The sequence below is a fragment of the Camelina sativa genome, chromosome 7 (genome assembly GCF_030686135.1).
Source record: "Camelina sativa cultivar CO46 ecotype springtype chromosome 7, ASM3068613v1".
Classification (NCBI taxonomy): Eukaryota; Viridiplantae; Streptophyta; class Magnoliopsida; order Brassicales; family Brassicaceae; genus Camelina; species Camelina sativa.
Genome location: NC_141886.1, coordinates 29,655,337 through 29,679,594, shown reverse-complemented (window position 1 = coordinate 29,679,594; position 24,258 = coordinate 29,655,337). Strand labels below are relative to the sequence as shown.

The window sequence follows — 24,258 nt, the reverse complement described above, 5'->3', positions numbered from 1 at the left end:
ACTAAGCCACAAATCACTCAGTGTGGCTGAAGCGCCTACTAGGACAATTGAGGATCAACACTAGCAAGGCAGTTCCAATCTATTGTGACAACACCTCAGCAATTGCAATTGGAAGAAATCCTGTTCAACACAAGAGAACAAAACACATTCAGATAAGATATCATGTGGTTCGAGAAGCAGAAAAAGAAGGAGTCATCAATCTGAGATACTGCAGCGGTGATGAACAAATTGCAGATATACTTACAAAACCATTGGGTACAAAGGGTTTTGAAGAACTCAGAAGAAAGCTTGGAGTGATTCAAAATCCTAATAGGCAGAAACCAAAGAACGAAGATTTCACACAAGTTCATGTAGAGGAAGCAAACCTACACGAAAGAAAGGGGAATCAATCAACCGAAATCAGGGAAAAACAGAGAAAAATCGAGAACATCACTCAACCAGGGAAATTGGTGAATTTGATAGAAACTGAGGAACAAATGAAGAAGATTAAGATGATGAGGGAGAAAGAAAACTTACCCGTAAGTTATGCAGAAATCGTGAAAAGGGCTCCTCAAATGGAAGAGGAAATCAAGAGAAGAAATCAAAAGGAGATGGAGAACAAAACTCTAGTTCCATATTTGGGAATTAATCGAAAGATTTGAGAGGGAGTGTTGGAAATCAGATCTTCGATTAATCACCAAATTGGCAAACAAGAGCTGAAGATTGAGAAGAGAGAGTCATGAAGGTGAAGAAGAGAAGAAGTGAAGAAGAGAAGAAGAAGCGTGAGGGAGAGAGAGAGACTCATGGTTTGTTTAAAAGACTTTTGGATCAGTAAACTTATTAGGCCCATTTCTATTAATGGGTTTAATGGTTTATAAGCCTTAGGTTAAAACTAAGTAGAGTATATATATGTGGTGTAATGTGTATAATGTGATCTTATCAAAAAAGGTTTAAGAAACAAAGTGGCTAAACCTAGTACTGTTCAACAGTTTTACTATCAGTGTGACCCTGGTGACTGGTGAGTTTTTCTCGTTACCAATGTTTAAGTCTTTGTTATAGCTTTGTAACGCATTGATTCTTTGCTTGTTAGTTGGTTGTCAAGAGTTGTTTTTTTACTTAAGTTAAGATGACTTCCTTTTGCTTCATGAGCTTTATTGGTTTTCTAGTTTCTCTTAGATTACTTTAGCTATCTTCTTCCTGATTAGATCTCATCTGCAGTAGATTTGTTGTCTTGACCCTTTTGTCTAGTTGTCTCCTTTGTCAGTAGTTCCTGTCATAGTTGTTGTTTGTCTCAACAGTTTGTTGGTTTCATGATTTTATGTTGGGTTGGGTTCTTATCTTTATTTACTCCTTTTGTTATCTCATGCAGTCTCGCCACTCTGAATCTCACATTAAGGCTTCAAAGATGTCCCCACCACCAAAAGAAGAAGATGAGAGTGGAAGATATCCCCGAGTTGCAGTACCAGCAAGAATATTTTTTGTACTTTAATATTTTGTGTAGGTGGATTGGGATAATTAGGGTGAAATAACAACAATAACATGTTATGTTAGCTCTAGTGAGTTATATAGTCCTGTTCTATACCTCTATTTGAATCGTTGGATAAATACAAATTAGAACATCCTTCGTTGCTATATTGTCTTGTTTTGAAATTTATAAAATTATCATTTTGCTCTTCATCGATTTTTTGAGTAGCTTCATACCACCATTATTGTTATTGTGCATAGATCCAATTGTCTTGATCGCTTTTATAAACCGACAAGTCAACTGCCTCAAACTCCATTAGAACATGTGCATACGAACCATACAAATCACGAAGATAAGTATGAGCTAACTTTCTTATATGCCAAATTATAAGGAGTCTTTGCACATGGAGATTAACTTCGATTTGCAAGCCATTAGTTGCATTGGTTTGTTTGCAATTAAATCTCTACATAGAATCCTAGATAAAACTCTAATTCTATTTAGTCTATCGGGAAATCCACTCAAAAACTTCAAGGTTCACATTATTTCTCAATTTATACTTAGTACAAATTCCCTTAACTTTTCGTTAAGGGTATTTTTGTCTTTTCACCATTTAGATTACTTCATTTAACCTACAAAATACTTGTAAAACGATGACCTAAATCTACGTTTAATCAATAACTCTACCACCACACGAAACAATAAGTCTACGAATCTTATGCTATTTTAGTAAGCAGTAACTCTATCGTAACATAATTTAAAAACTCTATTGTTAGCAGTAACTCTATCAGAAATACTAACTCTATTGTCACTATTTATTAGTCTGCCATATAATTCAATTATACCTTCTTACTCTACCACCGCTACAATTAAGTTTATCGACTATCTCTATTTCACCCATAACTCTAAGAATCTTTTTTTTTACTTACTCTACCACCACTAAATTTAAGTCTACGGCTGCGACTTACTCTACCGTTTAACTCTACGGGTTTTACTAACTCTACCATAACTATTTATATCTCTATCGCTTAAATCTACTGGATTTTTGACTCTATCATTTAACTATATCTCTACCGCCACTATACTTCAATCTATCGCATAACTCTCAGAAATTTCATAAATCTATTCACTAACTCTATCAAACTCATCTAACTCTACCGTCACTACAATGGTAGACTTATGGATTGGCGGGACACTTTCCCTCCAAACACAGCTCCTTTTTAATACTCTCTTTCCTAAGTGGCTTTAAATTATGATGACATGTTTAGTAATTCTTTTTTTCCTAACACATTTTTCCAAGGGCGATTTTGCCATTTAGAACAAAATCTCCTTACCCTCCATTCTAGTAATAAACCACAATTTATGACCTACTCTAGTAAAGCTCCCTTGTGTTTATTATCTAAGATTTTTTGGACTTCGATTTATATAATATATAACTTAACAAATCAAAGAAAATTTGAACTTTCAACAGTTCAGCATATTATAGACAAGAAAAGCACATTCACCAATTAAACCATCAAAACACAGGCAATGAAATTTTTTTCAGTCTTCTTATACAGTGTTTTGCATTTCACTTACGTATTTGTTATATTTATTTCTCAAAGGAACGAAAAAATTCTACGTAAGTAAATGTAAATCTTAAGCAGTACATCTATTGGGTCAAAATTTATCCTTGAAATCTAAGCAAATCATTTAAACGTCAAATATAATTTAGCTTATGCAAACTACTTACCGCTTCGTATAATTTTATGCAAAATTTGTGTAGTCTTTCAGACCGATCTCTAGACATGTTTTGAGTTTGATCAAGGCTGAAATTTGCATTATCTAATTAAGCACATTAGGCAAGTTCTATTTGGATTCCTCCAATGCCATGTAACATGGCTAAGAAGAACAGTCATGACAGGCCCAAAAAAAAAAAAAAGAACAGTCATCACGATCGGATTTTTCCACGACAATTGGCTAGAACCTGATCATAACTCAGGACACATAACGCATCCTTACCTTTCGACCCCATTGCAACGGGGCAAGACAGTGAGGATTTGAAGTTATTCTCCTTCTTAATTATATGTTAGGGACATATAATATCAACAAAATTAATCGCCATCCTAAAAATAGAAATATCATAAAAATAGACGATTGCAGACTATTAATTAGTGTCTTTATTCATTTTTTTCTCGATATTTTCTTTTCAAACATCTGACACAAAAAGAAAACACAAGAGATGTGGTAATTAACAACTAGAGTGTAACACATGTTTTAGGTTTTAAGTAGATGTTAGTACCACTTAAAAGGTCCTTTTTGTTGTGATTTTCCCTATTTTTACTTTCTAATTAAATGATGAAGTTATTTTGTTCCAATTTTTTTATGAAGTTATGCTTCACTAATGCTATCAGCATAATCATATATTATTTACTTGTTAACTATGCGAATACATGTCGATAAAGCATTTAAAAAAAAACATGTCGAAGACTTTGTAGATAAAGCACATATTCCCAACTTGGGTTTTGTTTCGAGGGTGTTTGGTGAATGGTGACGTACATATTTCCAACTTGGGGGCTCTCAATCGTAAACGATGCCAATCAGGGATCAGCGGATATTGCTTTTAAGGCTTCGCTGGCATCTTATGAGAAAGAAAAGGTTTTGGGTTCCGAGGGTTTTAGCATTGAGTAAAGCTAAGATCATTGATCATCTTGAGTATAAGGGACATTTTAACAGCAATTTAAGACATAGTCACTTAAGTTACTGAGTTTGTTTAGCTTAATGAGCAAAGGTTGAGAAGATAAATGTTGTCAAGACATTCATTCTTGCTTTCATGGAAGATATAGAATTTTCTTTGAAAGTAACAATAAATGTCACCACCACATGTATCTCCTGATCAGCTGTCGTTCTAAGGCTAAACAAAGTCAGAAATTTACGAGCGAACTTTCTCTTGACATGACCTGAACAGTCAATTGTCTAATGATCTTCACACAATGCTCAGACCCAAAACCACAGCTTTCTGTACGTAGTCTTTGCATGCTCAGGTTTATTATTATGGTCATCGGTTTGATCTGGCCTGAATTGAGAGATGTAGATGGGCAGATTGTCAAGGACAGCTTCTTTTAAATCTTAAACAGTTGCAAACTTGGAAGTAGCTAGGGGTTATTTTCTCACTAAAGTCATGCTTGATTGATGGTTAAGCCTTTCCAAAACTTTATAAACATTCCTCTATAAAACTCTTTGTGTTTGGAAATAAATATCAGATTACATTTTAGAGGCATAAAAATACATATCTAGCAACAAATCGTTATATACTTGATATTCATACTGAATCTTTTTAAGAATTTTACCGGGTAAACTCGCTATTAATTTTAACGTCTTTTAACAAACGTTGATGTGCGAACCATTTATTGATCACTATCATCTTTTTTCTTGCAGTTTTCTTTGTTTGGCATACATTTTTTTTATACAAGTTTTCGAATATGGATTTCTGCGAACGTTTGATTATATTGTGTCGTCATTTCACTTGTTTTGACATTTTTAAACTTTTGTGTTTGCAGATATTTGTTAGGTTCTATGTTAGATGCATCATGATCATAGAATATACTTTCTACGGTTAATATTTTCACGAAATTTGGCGTGGAAATAACTATTGTTTATATTGATTGACTTATCTACAATTAAATTTGTTGCCGGAAGAGAAAGATATATATATATATATATATATATATATTTATTTAAATGATGTGTACCAGCATTTCTCAAGAGTAAAAGGCAATATTTGTAAATTTTGCTCTTTGATCAGCATCCTTTAAGAACTGGAACTTGTAGTAATTCAATTTTGGGTTTCGATCAATCTCTTTGTCTTGTTGGATTTAAAGTAAGCGATCTAAGAAGATCTCTGGGAATGTTCCGATGAAGAAATATGCAAAAATCGACAAGAACCTAGAAAAACAAAAGTGATAGTTATGGAGAAGTATGAAGCGAGTGACCTAGATTTGATGTTCTTGATGTTCGAACGGATTTTGGGAAGAAATAGGATATGCAAAATCTTAGCAAATTTTAACTATTTTTTCAATGTGTTAGTTATCAAAGAAAACTTTTAGTTGTATATTGAGTCATTTTATGTAAATGGAAGGTTCGATACAAAACTGGAGTTTCTGAACAAAACTGAAGAAAACCAGAAAAGACTTGAAGGTTCGATAAGTTGTAACAATGTACGTTCATACCATTTTTATAATAGTTTTGTTATATTTTGATCTCGGTAAAAATCTGCCACTGCTACCTTGCCTATATGGGGAAGGTTATGTGACTATTTCTTGTCTATCATTTTTTGTTCATCAGAGAACCAACAATGAGCTCCACATAGGCCATGTACCCTGCTCCTAGAATTATAGAGGTTGAGAAGAAAAATTATATGAACTAATGCTCGTACAGTTTTAGAGTAATGCTGCTATTATAGGTCATTATATAGAGCTCTGGACACAAGTATTGTGTCTTCTAGTCTTCGAATTTTTTTTTTTGTGTTTGCCGAGTTTCTTACAAAAAAGATATAAATTTTAGCCAACTCTTTACATGATGATGGTTTATTGCATTTATATCAATCAGTTTTCTGCAGATGCTTGTGGGAGAGGAAGGCTTTGCAAACAGTATCAAACGGTTGTTTACCGTTTGGGTTTTAAGAGGCCGTGTAGATAGAACTTTGCTTATTGTGTAGATAAAGAAACAATTTTTTTTTTCTCAAAAAAAGTTTTGATTCAAAGTATTATTAGATTCATGAAAACAAAATAAGATTTTTTTCTGTATATGGCAATCTATAATATGAAATTGAGGCAAGGTTGACTGAATATATGAATATTTGAATATATATAAAAACATTATAATATTATACCATAAAAAGTCATCTGTATGTACAGACCATGGCCACATATTCATCACTCTATGGTATCAAGGTTGTATAAATTCTATCTTTTTACTGAAGATAAGTGATCATTCATGCTTTGATTGATGGTTTAAAGTTTTTTTTTTTAAATAGGGGAGAGTACGTTTTGTTTGATTGGTGGTTTGGGATGTGTAGTGTGAGTTTCTTTCTAGTGGGTTTTATTTTTGTTTTGAAACCAATTCGATACTTTTCTTTGTAGATGGTTTTAGATTTCAGTTTAGAGGCATCTAGATCCAGAGATCTTAAGATCTAACAACAAAATTTTGGTAGAAACCTGAATATGTTTTCAAAAATTGTTTCATTTCGTAGAATCCTGCTTTGTTTTCCAACGGATGTTCATGCGAAAACTGTCGCTTGAACTATATCATGTCTTCGTTGTAGTTTTCTGGATTTGACATGCAGTATCATTGCATGACAGATCCATTGGTTCACAATTTTTTTTGTTTAGATTTGCAATGAACTTCTGATTATATCGTAATGAGATTTCACTTGTTTTCAGATATTTTTGTTAGATTACATTTTTGAGGCATCATGGCATCATGATTGTAGCAATAGATCTTGTGAAACCTAAATCTATAGTAACTGGATTTAGTGAGCAAACTCAATTCTGATTTTTGTCATGCGTTTAAGCACAACAGGCTTCCCGGATCTGAAATCTCTAACGCAGTGGGAAGCACTTTCGCCTTGGATTCCTTCTTGACAACGTCCCCAAAGACGAGTACCTCGCCGTCGCTGGTAGAAACCCCGGACGTTGATGGTAGTGGACTGAGTGTTGATCACTAGTATGTCCAGTTCAAGCTTCAGGTTAAAACATGTTTCCCCTTTATAACTCCTTATAGTTTCTCACACATTGCAACAATTCCTTAGTTTTTAACACATTGCAACAATTTTTCATTAGAAACTGAAAGCAACGAAAGAAAGGCAAAATGGTGTCAGCTTCGGAACCTATTATGATGTCAAACATATGAAGATAAGAAGCTGTGCGGAAGAATTTGCTTGTCACTCTTAAATTTATAGATCGCAGCAAACCAATGACCATCAAAATATATTTGAGAATACAAAGAATACAACAAGTATTGGGCTTGGGTTTTAGCATTGCAGAAACATCATTAGACAACTTGCATGTAGGGGCCATGTTAAGAGCAATTTAAGACTTAAGTTTCTGACTTAGTTTAGCCTAGAAAGGACAGGTTGTTGAGGAGATAAATGTTTGCAAGACATTTATTTATGCTTGCATGGACGATATAGAATTTTCCTTGAAAGCATGAATGAATGTCTTGACGACATGCATCTCCGGATAAGCTGGCCCTCTTAGGCTTAACCAAGTCAAAAATTTATTTCTGAGCTTGCTCTCGACGTGACCTGAACACTCAAATTGTCTTTTGATCTTCACACAATGCTCAAACCCAAAACCACAGCTTGCTGTACGTACTCTTTGCATTCTCAGGTTTATTTTGAAGGTCATCGATTTGATCTGGCTTGAATAGAGAGATTGATGGGCAGATTGTCAAGGACAGCTTCTTTTAACTCTTAAAAAGTTGCAAACTTAAGTTACTGACTTTGTTTAGCTTAACGAGCAAAGGTTGAGACGATAAATGTTGTCAAGACATTCATTCTTGCTTTCATGGAAGATATGGAATCTTCTTTAAAAGTAAGAATGAATGTCACCACCACAAGTATCTCCTGATCAGCTGTCGTTCTAAGGCTAAACAAAGTCAGAAATTTATTTCTGAACTTTCTCTCGACATGACCTGAACACTCAATTGTCTAATGATCTTCACACAATGCTCAAACCCAAAACCACAGCTTTCTGTACGTACTCTTTGCATTCTCAGGTTTATTAATTATTATGGTCATCGGTTTGATCTGGCCTGAATTGAGAGATGTAGATGGGCAGATACGATTGTCAAGGACAGCTTCTTTTAAATCTTAAAACAGTTGCAAACTTGGAAGTAGCTAGGGGTTATTTTCTCACCAAAGTCATGCTTTATTGATGGTTAAGCCTTTCCAAAACTTAATAAACTTTCCTCTATAAAACTGTGTTTGGAAATAAATATCAGATTGCATTTGAAAGGCATAAAGATACAAGTTTTCGAATATAGATTTCTGCGAACGTTTGATTATATTGTATCGTTATTTCACTCGTTTGTCATTTTTAAAACCTCGTGTTTGCAAATGTTTGTTAGGTTCTCTATATGTTAGATGCATCATGATCATATAATATACTTTCCACGCTTCATATTTTCACTAAATTTGGCGTGGAAACCACTATTGTTTATATTGATTTAACTTGATCTACATTAAATTTTGTTGCTGGAAATGATGTACGTGTTACGTGTACCAGCGTTTCTTAAGAGTAGGGCAATAATCTTTGAATTTTTTTTTTTTTGAAAATTTGGCGTGGAAACCAAAGATTATTATTATTATTATTATTTTTTTTTGAAAATAATCTTTGAAAATTTTGCTCTTTGATCAACATCCTTTTAGAACTGGAACTTGTAGTAATTCAATTTTGGGTTTCGATCAATCTCTTTGTCTTGTTGGATTTAAAGCAAGAGATCTAAGAAGATCTGTGGGAATGTTCGGATGAAGAAATATGCAAGAACCGAGAAGAAGCTAGAAGAACAAAAGTGATAGTTATGGAGGAGTATCAAGTGAGTGATCTTGTTGGAGCGAAATAATTACCTGTCAAGGGAGTTTCAAACGGATTTTGGGTAGAAAAAGGATATGCACAATCTTAGCTATTTTTAACAATATTTTTCAATGTGTAATTTATCAAAGAAAACTTTTAGTTGTTATATATTGAGTCATTTTATCTAAATGAAAGGTTCGATACAAAACTGGAGTTTCTGAACAAAAACTGAAGAAAACCAGAAAAAGACGTGAAGATGATCATGCATCCATATGTATAGACCGACACAGCCTCGACAGTGACCATTCCAACATTTTACACATTAGATTAGAAAAATTGGACATTAGAGAAAATGTTTTAGAATAAGATTTGTTTACAATGATTTGGTAAGAAAACCTTTTGATGACTAGTTTGTTGGTTTTCTTTAAAAAGTAAGAAGTTCATGAAGCTTTTTTATAAGATGTATAAATGATACTAATATGTGTTAATATGTTTGTTATATTTTGATCCCGGTAAAAATCTGTCACTGATACCTTGCCTATATGGGGAAGGTTATGTGACTATTTCTTGTTGATCAGAGAGCCAAGGATGAGTTCCACATAGGCCATGTAGCTCCTCCAAGAATTATAGAGGTTGAGAAGAAAAATCATATAGATGAACTAAGTTGGTTTTCACCTCTTAATGCTCGTACAGTTTTAGAGCAATGCTGCTATTATAAGTCTTTATATAGAGCTCTGGACACAAGTATTATGTCTTCTTGTCTTCGGTAAACCGTTTGGAGCTCCTAGAGACACAAGTATTGTGTTTGCCGCATTTCCTACATTTAGGATATAAATCTTAGCCAACTCTTTACATGATGATGGTTTATTGCATCTATATCAATCAATTTTCTGCTGATGCTTCTGGGAGTGGGAGGCTTTGCAAAGAGTCTCATGTTTACCGTTTGGGTTTTAAGAGGCCGTGTAGATAGAACTTTGCTTAATGTGTAGATAAGAAACAATTTTTTTTCTCAAAAAAAGTTTTGATTCAAAGTATTATTAGATTCATGAAAACAAAATAAGATTTTTTTCTGTATATGGCAATATATAATATGAAATTGAGGCAAGGTTGACTGAATATATGAATATTTGAATATATATAAAAAAATTATAATATTATACCATAAAAAGTCATCTGTATGTACAGACCATGGCCACATATTCATCACTCTATGGTATCAAGGTTGTATAAATTCTATCTTTTTACTGAAGATAAGTGATCATTCATGCTTTGATTGATGGTTTAAAGTTTTTTTTTTTAAATAGGGGAGAGTACGTTTTGTTTGATTGGTGGTTTGGGATGTGTAGTGTGAGTTTCTTTCTAGTGGGTTTTATTTTTGTTTTGAAACCAATTCGATACTTTTCTTTGTAGATGGTTTTAGATTTCAGTTTAGAGGCATCTAGATCCAGAGATCTTAAGATCTAACAAAAATTTTTTGGTAGAAACCTGAATATGTTTTCAAAAATTGTTTCATTTCGTAGAATCCTGCTTTGTTTTCCAACGGATGTTCATGCGAAAACTGTCACTTGAACTATATCATGTCTTCGTTGTAGTTTTCTGGATTTGACATGCAGTATCATTGCATGACAGATCCATTGGATCACAAATTTTTTTGTTTAGATTTGCAATGAACTTCTGATTATATCGTAATGAGATTTCACTTGTTTTCAGATATTTGTTAGATCATTTTTGAGGCATCATGATTGTAGCAAAAGATATTGTGAAACATAAATCTATAGTAACTGGATTTAGCGAGCAAACTCAATTCTGATTTTTGTCTGAGATATTTGTTAGATTACATTGAGAGGCATCATGATCTTAAAGTCTAGCAAAAGATCTTGTGAAACCTAAATCTGTTTAAAAATGATTCTGTGCGCAAACAATCTATTCTGAATAGATTGTTGTCATGCAGATAATCGCAGTCATATGCACTTACACCTTCTCGATGACATCCCCAAAGACAGGTATCTCGCGGCCACTACCGATCTCAGATTCGAGTCCATACCCATCCCGACGGTGGAGTATATGACCACATTGCTTTCTGACGACGTTGAGGGACAATAGTGGAATATAGTGCCTGACCGCACCACCACCTGCGTGGCCAGGCACTTGGACGGTTTAAGATTGTAAGTTGTATACCTATTTAACTTCTTTTGAAGTTCCTTACTGTTTCAATTGAAGCGATTTTTTCTTTCGTGTGAAATATGGTTTTGAAAATCGTTAACAACGTGGAAAGCATAATGTTTTTTTTTAGGGGTAGAGTAGTAACCACTTTTGCGAGTAGTTGACTTATGATCTCACTGGTTTGTTGTGAGCCTTTTTACTTCATGCAGGATCTACAAGAACGTCATTTGGAATTAGCAGGATAATGATTAATGAGCGTTGATGAAAAGAGACAACCAAATAAAAACAGTCACTAGTTGTCTAGTTCCAAACTTCAGGTACAAACATTCTTCGCACAAATTATTTTCCATTTATTGCATTCCTAATTAAGTTGTCCACACATTGCAACAATTTTCATTAGAAACTGAAAGTAGCACTTTAATTTGGCCAGAGGGTCAGCTTCAAACCGATTATGATATCAAACAGATGAAGAGAAACACTTTTTCTCGAAAAAAAAAATTGTTGGTATTAAAAGGAGCTGTGCCGAAGAATTTGCATGTCACTCTTCAATTCAGATCAGACAAAACGACTTTGAAAATATATCTGAGAACACAAATTATATGACAAGTTTGGGTCTCGGGTTTTAGCATTGCGTAAAGATCACTAGACAGCTTGAGTGTAGGGGCCATGTTAAGGGTAATTTAAGACATAAGTTGCTGAATTAGTTAAGTCTAATGAGCAACGGCTGAAAAGATAAATGTTGTCAAGACGAATTTCATGCTTACAAGGACGATTCAGTTGCTCTAGCTGACCAGCTCGTTGACTGAATGCATATCACAAATGTGTTAACCAGCTCGTCAGCCAAAGCTATAGAATTTTACTTGAAAGCATGAACCAATGTCTTCCCGACATGTATCTCCTAACCCGCTGCACTTAGGCTAATCCAAAAGTCAGAAACTTCTGTCTGAAATCACTCTTAACATGACCTGAACCATCAAATTGTATGATGATCTTGACACAATGCTCAAACCCAAAAAACCACAGCTTGCTGTAGTCTTTGCATTCTCAGATTTATTTTGACGTTCATTGATTTGGATTTGGCCTGAATGGAGGAGTCATGGCCCATGTGCAAATTCTCCAGGACAGTTTCTTTTATGTCCAACTTTTATTTTTTTCAGAAGTAAATCTTAAACAGCTGCAAACTTTAAAGTAAGGGCCGATAACAGGTAGACAAAATGCAAATGTAATAATGGAAAAGTGCCGTAAACATGTCTATCGACGACCTTTGGTTCGTTTTTTTCTCCAAAATCATTCAGTATTCAAGATGTGTGGTTCTGATTAGCTTTGAGATAGTTCAGAAGGAATACCAAATCCATGCAAAGATGATAACTTGGGTTTGTGTTTCCAACTTATTTTGGCACGTAAACTGATTGTCATTTCACTTGTTTTGTCATTTTTAAACTCTTGTGTTTGATATTTGTTAGGTTCTATGTAAGATGCATCATGATCATAGACTCTACTTTCCAAGCGTAATATTTTCACTAAATTTGGCGAATAAACCACTATTGTTTATATTGATTTAACTTGTTATCTACATTGAAATTTGTTGCCGGTAGAGCAAGATATATATAAATGATGTGTAAGCATTTCTCAAGAGTTAAAGGCAATATTTGAAAAAGTTGCTCTTTGATCAGCATCCTTTAAGAACTGGAACTTGTAGTGGTTCAGTTTTGGGTTTCGATCTATCCCTTTGTCTTGTAGGATTTAAAGTAAGAGATATAAGAAGATCTGCGGGAATGTTCCCATGAAGAAATATGCAAGAATCGATAAGAAGTTAGAAGAAGAAAAGTATTAGTTATGGAGAAGTATAAAGCGATCGAGTGACCTTGTTGGAGCGAAATAATTACCTGTCAAGGGAGTTCTTGATGTTCGAACGAATTTTGGGAAGAAATAGGATATGCACAATCTTAACAAATTTTAACTATATTTTTCAATGTGCAATTTAAGAAAACTTTTAGTTGTTAATTGAGTTATTTTATGTAAATGGAAGGTTCGATACAAAACTGGAGTTTCTGAACAAAAACTGAAGAAAACCAGAAAAGACGTGAAGATGATCATGCATCCATATGTATTGACCGACACAGCCTCGACAGCGAGACGGAGAAAACCATTCCAACATTTTACACATTAGATTAGAAAAATTGGACATTAGAGAAATTGTTTTAGAGAATAAGATTTGTTTACGATGATTTGGTTAAAAAAAACTTTTGACGACTAGTTTGTTGAATTTATTGATAAAGTAAGAGTTTAAGTTCATGAAGCTTTTTTATAAGATGTATAAATGGTACTAATATGTGTTCAAACTATTTTGTTAATATATTTGTTATATTTTGATCCCAGTAAAAATGCCTATATGGTGAAGGTTATGTGACTATTTCTTGTCTATAATTTTTTGTTGATTAGAGAGCCATGTACCTCCCTCCTAGAATTATAAAGGTTGAGAAGAATATTGATATGAACTAAGTTGGTTTTCACCTCTTAAAGCTCATACAGTTTTGGAGTAATGCTGCTATTATAGCCTTATAGGTCATTATATAGAGCTCTGGACAAAGTATTGTGTCTTCTTGTCTTCGGTAAACCGTTTGGAGCTCCTAGAGGTAAAATTTATTTTTTACATTCATGAAATCAAACTAAGTTTTTTCTTTTTTTTTTTTTTTGGTATATGGCAATTTATTTGAAATTGTGGAAAGGTTGACTGAATACATGAATTAATTTTGAATATATGAAAACATTATAATATTATACCATAAAAAGTCATCTGTATGTACAGACCATGTCCACATATTCATCACTCTATGGTATCAAGGTTGTATAAATTCTATCTTTTGATTGAAGATAAGAGATCATTCATGCTTTGATTGATGGCATAAAGTATTTTTAAAATGGTGGAGAGTAAGTTTTTGTTTGATTGGTCGTTTGGGATGTGTGCTGTAAGTTTCCAATGGGTTTTATTTTTGTTTTGAGATCCAGTTCGATTCTTTTGTTTGTAGATGTTTTTTTAGATTTCATTTTAGACGCATCTAGATCTAGAAATCTTAAGATCTAGCAATAAAATTTTGTTTGCTACCTGAATATGTTTTTTTTTTTTTTTTTTTAAATTGTTTCTTTTGGTAGGGATCCTACTTTGTTTTACAAGGGATTTTCATTGTCAATATAAAGTTCAGTTTGTTAACGAACTTTAGCGTAATAATTGTCACTTGAACTATATATATATCACGACTTTATTGTAGTTTTCTGGATTTGACATGCATTATGTTGTTCACAAATTTTCGGTAATGATTTGCAATGAACTTCTGATTACATTTTTGAGGCATCATGATCTTAGCAAAAGATCTTGTGAAACCTAAATATTTTTTTTAATGGATTTAGTGAGCAAACTCAATTCTGTTTTTTTGTCATGCGTTTAATTAAGCATAGCAGGCTTCCCAGATCTGAATCTCCAACGCAGTGGCAAACACTTTCGCCTTCGATTCCTTCTCGACAACGTCCCCAAAGACGACTATCTCGGTAGAAACCCTGGAAGTTGATGGTATTGGATGTGTTGATGAGAAGAAAAAACGAAATAAAAGACGATGAAATTAAAGAAGCCTAATCCGTGTTGCTTATATACCTCTTGGATCTCTTGTATGTCCAGTTCAAGCTTCAGGTAAAAACATGTTTACCATTTATATCATTCCTTAGTTTCTCACACATTGCAACAATTTCTCATTAGAAACTGAAAGCAACGGGAGAAATTAGGCAAAAGGGTGTCAGCTTCAAAACCGATTATGATGTCATACATATAAAAGATAAGGAGATGTGCGGAAGAATTTTGCATGTCACTCTTACATTTATAGATCACAGAAAACCAATGACCATCAAAATATATTTGAGAATACAACAAGTATTGGGCTTGGGTTTTAGCATTGCATAAAGATCATTAGACAACTTGCGTGTAGGGGCCATGTTAAGAGCAATTTAAGATTTAAATTGCTGACTTAGTTTAGCCTAGAAAGCAAAGGTTGATGATCGGAGATACATGTTGTCAACACATTTATTCATGCTTGCATGGACGATATAGAATTTGCCTTGCAAGCATAAATAAATGTCTTGACCACATGCATCTCTTGATCAGCTGCCGCTCTTAGACTAAAACAAGTCAGAAAGTTTTGTCTAAACTTGCTCTCGACTTGGCCTGAACACTCAAGTTTTCTTATGATCTTCACACAATGCTCAAACCCAAGCCACAGCTTGTTGTACTCTTTGCATTCTTAGATTTTTTTTTGACGTTCATTGGTTTAGATCTGGCCTGGATTGAGGATTGATGGGCAAATTTTCCAGGACAGCTTCTTTAAAGACCAAACTTTGATGCCCAAAACGTTTGTTCACTATTCAGCTATATCATTTATTTTCTTGATTTGGTATTACATACGTTGTATACAAGTTTTGGAATATGGATTTCAGCGAACTTTTGATTAATTATATTGTATTGTTATTTGACTTGTTTTGTCATTTTTAATTCTTGTACGCTTGCAGATTTTTTGTTGGGTTCTATTTTAGAGGCATCATGACCATATAATATATTTTCTAAGCTTAATATTTTTCACTAATTTGGCGTGCAGACCACTATTGTTTATATTTATATAACTTCTTATTGACACTAAAAATTTGTTGTCGGGAGAAAAATATATAATGGATGGTGAATTAACGTGATGGGCTTATTAAAGCCTAAGACAAAGTTCTAGAAGATATAAAGAGATATAAGAATAGAAGATTTACTTTCTTTATGATAATATATTTTCCTTCTCGTGTTCTCATATATATATATGTAATCTCTTCATCAAAGTCAATAAGAGAACACAATATTCAGAGCAAACCCTAGTTTAGCATGGTATCAGAGCTTCCTTTTGGCATGTGAAGTTGCTTTGAATATTAACACACAAATACTACACCAGATAGTGACTCAAGCATGACTGGAAGTGATGACCAAGATAACAAAGGATCCGGCAAGCTTATTGTTGGAAACGCATCCGAAGAAGGAGCTTTGATGTCTCCGTATCATCTCAATGCAAACGATCATCCTGGACAAGTGCTGACACCAATTCTCTTGAATGGTAGCAACTACGAAAGATGGTCCAAACTCATGTTGAATGCCTTGTGAACCAAGCGCAAGGTAGGATTTCTTCAAGGAACCCACAAACACCCAACCGGTGATGGAGAAGATGCTGAGCGATGGGATATGGTGAATTCAATCATCATAGGATGGATCTACAGCAGTGTGGAGCCAAAGCTACGATCATCAATCTCTCTCCTAGACGATGTCTCCGAGATGTGGGTAAGCATAAAAACACAGTTCTCTGTTCGTGACGGAACGCGAGAACATCAACTTCATGTCGATCTCACTAATTGTAAACAAGACGGGCAAACGGTGGAAGAATACTATGGGCGATTAAAAATTCTTTGGGATGATATTGCAGACATCGATAAGGGATTCACATGTTGTTGTGGAAGTCCAAGCTGTGTTTCCATGGTAAAGTACAAGAAGAAACAAGATGGTTTCCGCATTCATCAATTCTTAATGGGACTTGATAATCAACGATTTGGAACAACCAGATCAAATTTGATTGCTCGACTTGAATAACTGAATCTTGACAGTGTCTATTCACAAATGGTTCAAGAAGAAAGACATATTAATGCGACTCGAGAACCACAAGAGAAAGGGGGAGTAGTTGGGTTTTCAGCATCAGCTGCGGGTGCTTCAAAACAACAAAGCCCGACATGCTCTCACTGTGGAAGAACAGGACATGAGAAGAACCAATGTTACAAGATTGTGGGCTACCCTGAATGGTGGAACGAACCGTCTACTACGACCGGAGGAAGAGGAAACGCTGGTCGCGGTCGTGGCAATTACCGAGGAAGAGGTCGTGGTCGTGGTGTCTCAACGACATCCTCACGAGGTTATGGAGCTATAGCTGCAACAACAACAACAAGTAGTACAACAACACCTACAGCCGGAATCCCACTCCTTACAGATAGCCAATGGAGCTCTCTCGCTGAGTTCCTTGAGAAGAACAAAAAATCTCACGGTTCGGACAAAGACGGATACTCTGGTAAGAGTGAAAAACTGATTTTAAATGGAACTCATAGTCGGTTTGACTTAATCATTGATTCAGGAGCTTCTCACCATATGACTGGTGACATAAATCTCTTGACATAAATACATAAGATTGATCCATGTCCTATAAAATTTCCAAATGACAAGGTTACTTGGGCAACACGATATGGCACACTTTTTCTTGGAGGAAAATTGATACTTCGTCATGTGTTCTATGCTCCGGAATTGACTATTACACTTATATCTGTTGCACAACTTTTACGTGATATTGCAAGTGCTGTCATATTCACTAAACAGTTTTGTGTATTACAGGACCAAGCTTCGAGGAATTTGATTGGAGCGGAAACTGAACGTGACGGGGTTTATCATCTTGCGGGCGCGGTCGTACCTCAACTAAACCGGGTTAGCAAAGCTGATAATCGTGAATTATGGCATAGGAGAATGGGTCATCCTTCGCCAAGAGTATTATCTTTCTTTCAGATGTTGGTGTTTTCAATAGTAGTACTAGTGCTTTGGAGGAATATTGTGATATCTGCTTCAGGGCAAAACAAACTCGTGTTCCGTTTTCTGAAAGTTTTAATAATGCAGATGATTTATTTACTTTGATTCATTGTGACGTTTGGGGACTTTATAGAGCTAAGACTACTTGTGGAGCAGTATATTTTCTCACCATCGTTGATGATTACTCACGAGCTGTTTGGACACACCTCCTTCTTGAGAAATCATCAGTTTCAATGGTGCTAACAAATTTTCTTGCGTGGGTGTCTCGACAATTTAACAAGAAAGTCAAGATTATTAGAACGGATAACGGCACAGAATTCACATGCATGCGCTCATATTTTGCAGAAAATGGTATCATTCATCACACTTCGTGTGTGGGTACACCAAAACAAAATGGTAGAGTCGAACGGAAACATGGTCCTATCTTGAATGTAGCTCGTGGTTTGTTGTTTCAGGCACAACTACCAATTCGGTTTTGGGGTGAAAGCATTAAAACTGCCACTCATTTGATAAATCGAACACCATCGGTTCTACTTCAAGGCAAGATACCATATGAAGTCTTGTTTCAAAAATCTCCTTCATATGATGAAATCAAGACATTTGGATGTCTTTGTTATGCAAAATTGGTGAGACGTTCGAACGACAAATTCGAAGATCGTAGTGCTCGTTGTATCTTTCTCGGCTACCCATTTGGAAAGAAAGGATGGCAAGTGATGGATTTGCGAACTCGCAAAATGTTTATTTCTCGTGACGTCATTTTCAATGAAGACGTCTTTCCTTACTCTGGAAGTAATCTAGAAGTAGAAGATGCAGATGATGTGATCTATGGTCGACAGGGGGAGTTTACAAATCCCTATAAGGATAGATTACTCGATTCTGACTTTGAACCACTCACTCCTAACATCAGATCGACAGTTCCAAACCCGCTCACTAATCAACTTCCCAAACCGTTAGACCGATCAATTTGGACACAAGACCGAACGATCATGTGCAATCCTCGGAAGATTGTCAAACCCCAACTACTGTTCAACCGCTCGATCCAGATACAAGACCGATCGATCCGTTGCCATGCCCAGTATCTGTTCAGCCCAAAGATCCCGACTTACACTCGACCAAACAACTCACACAACCTACTGCTACAGATACAAATACAGAGAATGTGAATGAAGAACTTGGAGTTGGCAAAAGAAAAAAGATGAGGTCCGTGCTTCTTGAGCCATATGTACTTATTCTGGAACGCAACTTGATAAACCCCCTCATGCCTCATCTCTCGATCTCCAATTGTCCTCAAGTAAGTGTCTCTACCCTCTCTCTGATTATGTATCCCTTGATTGTTTCTCTCCTCCGCAACAGCTGTTTTTGGCCTCCATTGGTGCCAACACCGAACCTGTTTCCTTTAACGAAGCGATGCGTGATCCACGATGGAATCATGCTGTGACTAAAGAGGTTGGAGCACTTGAGGAGAACAGAACATGGGACACTACAACATTACCCAAAGGAAAGCATGCGATAAGCTGTAAATGGTTTTTTCGTATAAACTATAAGTCTGATGGATCGATAGAACGGGTCAAAGCTCGGTTGGTTGCTCTTGGAAATCGACAAAAGGAAGGAACTGACTATAATGAAACATTTGCACCAGTTGTTAAGATGACAACGATTCGTATTTTGTTGAAAATTGTTGCTGTTCGTGGATGGGAATTATTTTAGATGGATGTTCACAATGCTTTCTTGCATGGTGATTTGGAGGAAGAAATATACATGAAACTCCCTCCTGGATTTGCAACTGATGATCCTTCCAAGGTGTGTCGTCTTAGGAAGTCTCTATATGGTCTTAAACAAGCTCCAAGGTGTTGGTTCTCCAAACTTTCTAATGCACTTATCGGCTTTGGATTTAAAACCAATTACATAGATTCTTCTCTCTTCACATACTCGAACGATGGTTCCTGTCTATATGTTTTGATCTATGTGGACGACTTCATCGTGGGAGGTAATGACTCTGAGTTAACAACAAAGTTTAAGAGATATATGAGTGAATGTTTTCATATGAAAGATTTGGGCCCTCTAAAATTCTTTCTCGGGATTGAAGTCTCAAGAGGGAAACAAGGAATATATATTTCTCAACGCAAATACACGTTGGATATTATTGCTGAATGTGGTCTGATCGGAGCTAAACCCATTGATAGTCCTCTTGAACAAAATCATAATCTCGCTAAAGATGAAGAAGAATTTTGCTCGAATCCATCTCAATATCGTCGACTCGTCGGTCGGTTGGTTTATCTGGGCCTTACACGTCCCGATCTTAGCTATGTGATCCATCTTTTGGCACAATTTCTTTCGAAACCACGACTCTGTCATTGGGAAGCCGCTGTTCGCGTCGTCAAATACTTAAAAGGGACTTGTGGCCAAGGTATTTTACTAATCAATAATTCCGATCTTCACCTTGATGCATATTGTGACTCTGATTACAACACTTGTCCAAAGACTCGTCGTTCTTTATCCGCGTATGTTGTTTTGCTTGGGAAATCTCCTATTTGTTGGAAAATAAAGAAGCAGAAAACAGTCTCCCTCTCTTCCGCCGAAGCTGAATACAGAGCTATGGCTTTCGCTTATCAAGAGATCAAGTGGTTAAAGGAGTTGATCTTACTCTTTCAGGTTCCTCACCCCGAACCAGTCACTCTTCATTGTGATAATAAGGCTTCTCTTTACATTGCTGCAGATCCTGTGTTTCACGAACGTACGAAACATATCGAAAAAGATTGTCATTTTATTAGAGACGGGATCAAGGAAGGCATCGTGTCGACTCGTCATATTCGTACTACCGAGCAGTTGGCTGATTTTCTTACGAAGGCTCTTGGCCGTGTTCAATCTCAGTATCTACTTGGCAAGATGGGTGTTCGAGATCTCCACTTTCCATCTTGAGGGGGAGTAATGGATGGTGAATTAACGTGATGGACTTAAGGCCTAAGACAAGGTTCTAGAAGATATGAAGAGATAGAAGAACAGAAGATTTACTTTCTTTATGATAATATATTTTCCTTCTCGTGTTCTCATATATATATATATGTAATCTCTTCGTCAAAGTCAATAACAGAACACAATATTCAGAGCAAACCCTAGTTTAGCAATATATTTGTGATATTATATGTATACCAGCTTTTTCCTAGAGTAAAAGACTATATTTTAAAAGGTTTCTCTTTAAGATCGATCAGCCTTTTCAATGTTGTAGTATCGTTTAAGAATTGAGACTTGCACGTTTCGATTTCGGGTTTCTATAAATCTCTTTGTCTTGTAGGATTTGAAGTAAGAGATGATTTTAAAAGATCTTGTGGCACTCTTTTAATGAAGAACTAATGCAAATAGACGAACCATGAAAAGCAAGAATTTCCAAGAACTCCAAGTTGATAAATTCCATAAAATTATGTTGTTGATAATCTGACGAGTAAAAAGAGAACTACGGGTGAATTTCACAAAGACCATGTACCTTCTCCAATAATTACAGAGGCTGACAAGAAAATCATAAAAATTAAGTTGTTTGCACTAGAAATTAAGTTACTTGCACCTCTAAAAAGGTCATACACATTTGTGTTCTCTTATATTGAGTTGACGATTCTTATCCAACTCTATGCATGGTGATGGGTTTATTGCATCTATTTCAATCCACAGCAGCGTCAATTTTCTGCAGATGCTTGTGACTTGTGTGAGAGAGGAAGGCTTTGAAAACAGAACTATAGAAGTCTCAAACTACCTCATCTGTTTATGAATTGCTTCCGAGACCTTTTGGGCTTCAAGAGACTTTTCCGATTCCAACTCTAATAGATTCCCGTGTAGATAAAACAAAGTAACTTCTATATATTAAAAAGATATATTTTTTAAAAAAGTATTATAGGAACCTGAGAATTTTTTTATAGCAACAATTTAAAATTGATCAATTTTGAAACCTCATGAGGAAAGTTTGACTAAATATTAATAAATTGATTTTTGAATAGAAAAAGATTTGATAATATTACCATAAAAAGTCATATGCATGTATTGACCCTTGCCACCTGTTCATCACTCTATGATATCAAAATTGTATAAATACTATCATTTGACAGAAGAAAATATATTACCCATGCTTTGATTGATGGTATAAAGTATTTTCTAAATAGTAGGGAGTAAGTTTTGTTTGATTTATGGTGTTTGGGAAATGGGATATGAATTTCCAATGGATTTTAGTTGTTATTTCGATTACATCATATTCTTGTTTTTGTAAATGGTTTTTTAGATTTCAGTTTAGAGGCATCTAAATCCAGAGATTTTAATATGTTTTCAGATGTTGTTTCTTTTGGCAAAAAATCCAACTTTGTTTTCCAACGGATTTTGTCAATATGAGATTAGTTTATTTTAACGAACTTTGGCATGCAAACCGTCAATTCAATTATATCATGTCTTTATTGTATTATTCTCCATTTTGTATGCAGTTCTTGTTCACAACTTTTTTTGTTTTAGATTTGCAACAAACTTCTGAATTTATCCTATGGATATTTCACTTGTCTAAGCATTTCTATGTTATGATCTCTTTGTGTTTTCAGATATTTGTTAGATTACATTTTAGAGGCATCATGTTCTTAAAGTCTAGCAAAAGATATTGTGAAACCTAAATCTGTTTTAAAATGATTCTGTGCGCAAACAATCTATTCTGATTGTTGTCATGCAGAGAATCGCAGTCATATGCACTTACACTTTCTCGATGACATCCCCAAAGACAGGTATCTCGCGGCCACTACCGATCCCAGATTCGAGTCCATACCCATCCCGACGGTGGAATATATGACCACATTGCTTTCTGACGTTGAGGGCCAGAAGTGGAATCCGCACCACCACCACCACCTGCGTGGCCAGGCACTTGGACGGTTTAAGATTGTAAGTTGTATCCCTATTTTGTAGGAATTTAAACTTCTTTTGAAGTTCCTTACTGTTTCAATTGAAGCGTTTTTTTTCTTTCGTATGAAATATATGGTTTTGAAAATCGTTAACAACGTGGAAAGCATAATGTTTTTTTTGTTAGGGGTAGTAACCACTTTTGCGAGTATTTGACTTATGATCTCACTGGTTTATGGTGGGCCTTTTTACTTCATGCACGATCTACAAGAACATCATTTGGAATTAGCAGGATAATAATTAATGAGTGTTGATGAAAAGAGACAACCAAACTTCAGGTACAAACATTCTTCGCACAAATTATTTTCCATTTATTGCATTCCTAAGTTTCACACACATTGCAACAATTTTCATTAGAAACTGAAAGTAACACTTTAATTTGGCCAAAGGGTCAGCTTAAAACCGATTATGATATAAAACATATGAAGAGAACCACCTTTTCTGGGAAAAAAAATGTTGATGTTAAAAGGAGCTGTGCTGAAGAATTTGCATGTCACTCTTCAATTCAAATCGGACAAAACGATTTTGAAAATATATCTGAGAACACAAATTATACGACAAGTTTGGGTCTCCGGTTTTAGCACTGTGTAAAGATCATTAGACAGCTTGAGTGTAGGGGCCATGTTAAGGGCAATTTAAGACATAAGTTGCTGACTTGGTTTGGCCTAAAGAGCAACGGCTGAGGAGATACATGTTTCAAGACATTCATTCATGCTTGCATGGAAGATATGTAGAAAGCGTGAATGAATGTCTCCGCGACATGTATCTCCTGACCTGCTGCAGGCTAAACCAAAAGTCAGAAACTTTTGTCTGAAATTACTCTCAACGTGATCTGAACACTCAAACTGTATAATTATCTTGACACAATGCTCAAACCCAAAACCACAGCTTGCTGTTCTCTTGACATTCTCAGATTTATTTTGACGTTCATTAATTTGGGAACTTGCCTGGATTGAGGAGTCATGGGCAAATTCTCTAGGACAGCTTCTTTTAAGTCCAATTTTTTTTTCAGAAGAAGTAAATCTTAAACAATTGCAAACTTGGATGTAGGCATGTAGCGGCCCAGAACAGGTAGACAAAATGCTAATTCAAGAATGGGAAAGTGCCGTAAACATGTTCATCGACGACCTTTGATTCGACATGGTTCGTTTTTTTCTCCAAAATCATTCAGTATTCAAGATGGAGCTTAGCCACTTTAGAGGCTTGAAATAAGGATGGTGTACCTAAAACCTAATATACTGTCTTTTGTTTAACCTCAACTATTAGCTTTTTGTTTTGTTTTGTTTTGTTGTATATATGGTTGTCGATATGTTTGGCTACCGATTTGAATTTTCAAGTTTCGCTCAACCCTCTTTAAAACGGTCTCACTTGCACTCCTACAAGTTTACGCTTCCATGAGAAACCTAACCCTGGTGCTAGAGTGGAGCTTTTATTATACCTTGAATTAATACTCTACTGTCTACATATAGTTTGTAAAAGAACATTTTTTTAAACATAAACCAATACAGTAAATATCATGCACTATCGGTCTCAAACCTAGAATTTTG

At 35.3% G+C, this 24,258-nt stretch overlaps 2 long non-coding RNA genes and 1 pseudogene across 2 annotated transcripts; all 3 read left to right on the top strand.

Annotated features, from left to right (window-relative positions):
* Positions 1 to 921: 921 nt before the first annotated feature.
* LOC147941853 (uncharacterized) lies at positions 922 to 1,611 on the top strand. Its single transcript, XR_015561563.1, has 2 exons — positions 922 to 997; positions 1,349 to 1,611. It is a non-coding gene; the product is annotated as an uncharacterized LOC147941853 (long non-coding RNA).
* Positions 1,612 to 16,144: 14,533 nt separating this feature from the next.
* On the top strand, positions 16,145 to 19,498 carry LOC147941852 (uncharacterized; annotated as a pseudogene).
* Positions 19,499 to 21,898: 2,400 nt separating this feature from the next.
* LOC147941851 (uncharacterized) lies at positions 21,899 to 24,041 on the top strand. Its single transcript, XR_015560859.1, has 3 exons — positions 21,899 to 22,693; positions 22,839 to 22,989; positions 23,762 to 24,041. It is a non-coding gene; the product is annotated as an uncharacterized LOC147941851 (long non-coding RNA).
* Positions 24,042 to 24,258: the final 217 nt, after the last annotated feature.